Source organism: Pezoporus wallicus, unplaced genomic scaffold (genome assembly GCF_028554395.1).
Source record: "Pezoporus wallicus isolate ANWC-B61680 ecotype Strahan unplaced genomic scaffold, APGP_CSIRO_Pwel_v1 contig_6217, whole genome shotgun sequence".
NCBI lineage: Eukaryota > Metazoa > Chordata > Aves > Psittaciformes > Psittacidae > Pezoporus > Pezoporus wallicus.
In genome coordinates, this window is record NW_026637336.1 from 1017234 (window position 1) to 1023274 (window position 6041).

Consider the following 6041-nt stretch of genomic DNA (forward strand, 5'->3'; position numbering starts at 1 on the left):
GGGGAAGGAAGGAACCCAGCTGAAGAGAGCCCAGCAAGAGTGATGCCAAAAGGAGTATTTCATCAACGTAGACAGGAGAAAAAGCACTATCAGGTAGCAAGTCTTCCCTATTTGCAAACAAACCTGCTTGTGCTGCATCACACCAGACGAACCCGACAACATTTACATCCGTTTCATTTTCCCCTCTCCTTTCTCCATCCTTTATCCCATTTTGGGGAGGATTTTTGTTCTTTCTTACTATAATGATTCCAAGTTTGCCCTACTTGCTTCCATGCTTCTGCTATCGGATACATGACCCAGCAATAAAGTTTGGGGTTTTTAGAGCTTGGTTGGAGCTCTTGCACTACACAAGTGGGGTTTTATGGCGCCTTAGAGAGCAACCAAGCTTCTGTGTGGTGGCAGGAGAGGCTGGGTGTCCTGGTGGGTGCATGCTGGATACACCACTGGTGTCCCTGGAAAGCAGAGCATTACACTTGGGCCAAGGAATGCATGCTTGTTCAGTAGAAGCAAGCAAACCCTGTCTGAGAGCAAACATCCCCTCTTTACAAAAGCATTGGTATTCCTGTGTTTCAACAGGTAAACCCCACAGACCCTTCTAACACTACATCATCCCTATTAACAGCATCCCTAGCAGGAACCAGAGCGCTGGGTTGCCCTGAGGTTCAAGGCTCAGGCCATCCCCACTTGCCAAGAGCAGCTTCCAGCATGCATGAAACACAGATGTGGAACACCACCGCTCTTTATCATTGTGGACTCAAGTTTACATTTGAGTTGCAAAGGAATCCAAACACCCATTTCCAGCATTTCCCAACAAGCATGAAACTTCTTTACCATCAGCAAGAGCTGCTCCTTAGGGGCTGCCTGTAACAAACCATCAGACCAACAAGAACAGCTAAAGCCCCTGTCCCTTCTGTGACTGCAGCTGCAGAGCTTTGGGGCTCATGAGAAATAGCAGAGACTGAGACCCCTCAAGGAAGGGGCATTCAGACAGAACATTCCCAGTTAGATGAATCAAGCCAAGAGCTCCAGGAGAAACTGGAGCTGTAGAGTAAAGACCATCTAAGGGTCGCACAGGTACAGGGGAACACCCCCAGGGACCAGTTACGGAGCAACAACCTCATGCAGGGTTTCTGCCTTGGAATGAAGGAGCCTTCCTGCTTCTGGCCGCAAGCAGAAGTAGAAAGACATAAGATCAGCATGAAGCCAGGAGCACCTGCACCAGAGGAGCTTAGTTAATGCCTCTTCACCAGTCACTGCCCCTGCCACCGTAGGAGCACTTAGGAACTGGCCTTGCACCTTTACAGATACATCTTGGAGGATCACAACCACAGCACCCTGCTCTAGTGGAAGGTGTCCCTGCCCATGGCAGGGGTTGGAGCTGGAGGAGCTTTAAGGTCCCTCCCAACCCAACCCATCCCATCCTACGATTGTGCACCTGGGGTAGCACAAGTGTGCTTGTCAGCAAGCAAGCCTAAAACCAGGTACCAACAGCATAACAAGCATCCCATATGCTTAGAGAACATCATCATGCTGCTGTCAGGATCCTCTGCCTCTCACTTAAAACATTAGATGCCTTCCACATAGAACACAAACTAGAGATGACACTGTCAAATCCCAAACAGCAGCTCCCATGAGAGCCCTGCTGTAAGGCAGTTGTGTCTATCAGCCTAATGGAGTAGCTGGTAAGTAACAGACTGATCCTATTAAGATGCCTCTCGGTGACTACAGCAGAACAAGTTGTCATCCGAGTACATCATTGCTCTTGCTGGATTACAGCTCAAGGCTCCATCCTACACTTGCTGCATCCTCCAGATTCCCTTTGGCTTCCCCAGCCAGCCCCACGGGCACAAGGTCCCATCCAGAACACAGCAGCAGAATGAAGGTCTGCAAAGGCTTGAGGCACAGAGAAATGACTCTTCCCCACCTTGAATCCTGCTGCTCCTGACAGCAAGAGAGCCATGGCAGGATCAGACCTTAAAACTACAGACTTAAAATGACCACTGTATCCAACAGAGAAGAATTAAGAGCTCTTAACCTCGCACGTATCACAACTGTGGCTTTAGCCTGTCTGGAAAAGATGATTTAGAGATCAAGGACGGCACATAACTAGTCAAGGAAGAGGCCCTCGTGCATTGCTGCATTACAGATACAATATGGCACTACAAAAATCTCTGCCAAAGCACTGGATTAAACAGGAACAAACTGCAAGAATGAAACAACTCATTTCAAAGGCTTGAGGCAACTCTGAGTCAAGCCTGTGCTATCTCCACTGCTCACTAAGGAAGATAACACTTATTACCCTGCGCATTGATTTTTGGCAAACATGGTAAATTACAGCAACCGAAAAAAAGAGGATTCCAATGCTCCAATGTATTCCTGCCCAGTTATCCAAACAAAGCGAGCCATGAGCAAAGCACTCGGTTGGATTACTCACTCCCATTTAACAGCTTTATTTGGAAATGGTGGAGCTCACAGTCATGCAGGGAGGCTGCCCTGCAAGAAACCCCACGGGGCAGGGCACTACCCCAAAGCAAAGGGCTCACCTCAGAGCACGAGCTTGTCCATACAGCAAAGACAGAGACGTTTCCATCCTCCTTTGGGTCTCCATGAAGTCGCACTGCAGCCACTGAGGGGGAAAAGTCTTCCACATGGAGGGCTCCATTTTGGCAAGTTGATGCCCTGCAGAAGGATGCCACATGCATTGTGGGGTGAATCCATACAGAACAGCATCCACATGCCCCTTGGCAAGGGGGTGGTTTGGCTGCCCCGGTTTCCATGGGCCAGGCTTGGGGTAACATGCTCACCCATGGTGTGCCATGCCAGGGCTGCTCCACTTACCTGTCCTTCGTGGGACATCTGGGCTGCACAAGCCACAGCAGCTCCACACACCAACAGGGATGGTGGTGATGATAATAATGATGATGGATAATGAGAACTACAACAGTAACCATCACAACACAAGCCCTTCAGATCCCTCCTGCCTCTCCTCTCAGCACACAAAGCCACTACCTCAGCCCTTCTTCTCTCATCCCTTCCCCTCAGCTGCCTCCACTTCCTCATCAGCCCCAGGTGAGGGTATTCACCACTCCCCTCCTTAACCAATCCAGACAGACCGCAAGCAACATTGGGAAGGGACCTTCTACCCTTCCAAAGCACAGCCTAAGGGATGTAGCCATGCCAGGGCAAGGTGCCACCACAAACCTCCTGGTTCCCTGGGGTCACTGCCCTGTTATTTGCTTCATTAATGGGCAGGCTTCATCAGTGTGAGCACAAGCACCTGCCTTCACCAGCCTCTGAGGGTGGGGAGCCTGCCCAGCAGAGATGGACTCACACGTGGGCTGCTCCTGTGCATGTGGAGGTCAGAGCTGTGCCCTGTTCTGGACTGGTTGTTCAATATATATGTGTATATATACACATAAACTACGTAAGTATATAAAGCACGTGTATGTATGTATCTATATATATGCATATATGTATATTAAGCCCACACAAGACCTCTCTCACAGATAAAGAGTCACATTGGAAAGCCGATCCCTCAAGGCTCTGGTGATGGTGCCCCTGCCCACGGAACTGGATGATCTTAAGGTCCTTTCCAACCTTAACTATTCTATGATTCTATCTCAAGAGGTCTAAGTGAAGAGGAAGGGGAAAGTAAAGCAAGAAACAGGGAAAGAGATGCAGCATCCTCCACCCCGCTAACTCATCCCATTTTGTTGCCATGGGGGATAACTTGCGGCCAGATTGAGCCCCCACCCTGCAGGCACCTGCAATGGGCTGATGACCCACGGGCCATTAGCAAACAGCCTCCATGCAGGCGAAGTAATGGAAAAGCTGAGAGGTCTCAGAGTCATTCCTCTGGGGGAGCGCGGGTGGGGTTGTGGGAGGTTTGTAACAGCGTGGTTGAAGCATCAGCCACGCAACCCCTTTTTCCAGGGAGTTTAAACACATCACGCGCTGCTTTCCAAGCAGATGTAAATCAGAGCATCGCGACCTGCGGGCTATGGAGCGCAGGAGTGCTGCGATCCCCAGTGGGGAGCCCGAGAGCAGGCATCAGTCAGCTTCGAATCTGCTATAACCCTTCCTACCGGTGTGGTTCGGAAGCCATACACATGCGTGGAGTGAAGGGTTAAATTGCTGCTGAGAAGCATCAGCGGATTCACCTTCATCGGCGGTTGTGCAAACCAGCGAAGGATAAAGCAGGGAGTTCTCCTGAATTTAGTGGGCAAACAGCAAGGCACAGGCAAGGGATTGGGGTTGTGCTGGGTGACATGCATGAAACGACCCCGCTTCCCACCACGCAGGGTCAAAATACACGGGTAGCGTAGCCCTGCAATGCCATCAGCAAACCTGGATCCGCAGATCAAAAGAGGCTGTCGAGAAGGGGACAGTCACCTGCTGAGACCACTCTCAAACACCCCTGTGAGTAATCACAGTGACTCACTGCCCGAGGCATCACCACGACTCAGATTTTCCGCAGTGACACCAGGATCTGCACACTGAGAAGGGATGGAGCTAGAGACCGTTCCCACCTCTCCAAAGCAGCTGCGGGGATGGCTCAGCTATCAGATGAAGGGGAGCAGCCGTGGCAGCCCGCTCGGCGGCCTTTGGCAGAGGCCAAATTGCTTCTCCCAGTACAAGCTGCTCCTTCTGTGCATGGAAAATGACAAAGGTGACTCCCATTTATAAAAGATGATGCACCAGGACCCTGCAAAGCTGGCCCCATCTCTTGACCCTCTGGCCCCACAAGGCTGCCTTTTGAAAAGGCAACGGAAGCAAAGGGTTCCAACCATCCTTCCAGCAGCAAAATGTGTTCAAGGAATGTTGGCAGCAGTCACAGCTGTTTATCTGCAGCCTGCAGGGGTCTGTTCAAACAGCAGGTTTCTGCCAAAGAGAGAGCTGGAGGTTTTCTGCTCTACGGTCGTTTGAACCTCAGCATTTCCATCCATGTTCATGCCCTGGGTCCTGGTGTTTCTGCTGCCTGCTGGATCACGGGCAGGGATGTGGAAGCAACAGGCAGCTTGTGGCCACAGGCATTGCTTCAGCTGGGCATGCACCTACAGGGACATGGGTAGAGAAACCATGGAACCACAGAACCCCAGCCTGGTTTGGGTTGGAAGGGACCTCAAGGCTCATCCAGTTCCAACTGGACACAACAGGGACCCCTTCCACTGGAGCAGCTTGCTCCAAGCCCCTGTGTCCAACCTGGCCTTGAACACTGCCAGGGATGGGGCAGCCACAGCTTCTCTGGGCACCCTGTGCCAGCGCCTCAGCACCCTCCCAGGGAAGAGCTTCTGCCTAAGAGCTCATCTCAGTCTCCCCTCTGGCAGGTTAAAGCCATTCCCCTTGTCCTGTCCCTCCATCCCTTGTCCCAAGCCCCTCTCCAGCTTTCCTGCAGCCCCTTCAGGCACTGGAGCTGCTCTCAGGTCTCCCCTTCAGGAGCCTTCTCTTCTCCAGGCTGACCCAGCCCAGCTCTTCCAGCCTGGCTCCAGAGCAGAGCTGCTCCAGCCCTCTGCTCACCAGCCTCATGGTTTGTGTCAACCCTGCCTAATCCTGACCAGATCCCACAGACCGAAGCATGGGGAATAGGCTGAGCAAATAAATAACTTTGCTCCTGCAGAATTATTGCTATGACTAAAAGGTTTCAGGCACCATCTGCTCAAGTCAAGCAAGTTTCCATTGACTTCAACAAGTTTCGGATCACAATTTGCTTAAGCATTTCCAGGCTGGCCCTTCCAGCAAACACCGTGGCCAGCCGTTCAGCATGACAGGAATACATCAAGTATTTGAGTATTTGCATAAGGAAAGCAGATAGACATTGAGGCAAGGTTTGGTTCTGTCATTTGGTCAGCTTGGTCTTTAGGAGTTACTGGGTGGGTCTGTACCCAGGGAGCTTTAACAAACAGGATTGTAATAGGAATAAGGTAAAGTGATAGCATTATAATACAAGATTTCACTTAACAGAACAAAGGGATTTGTGATGGGATGTGTAACGTGTTTATCATTGTCTTACTATACATAATTAGCCTAACAATGGTCATCGA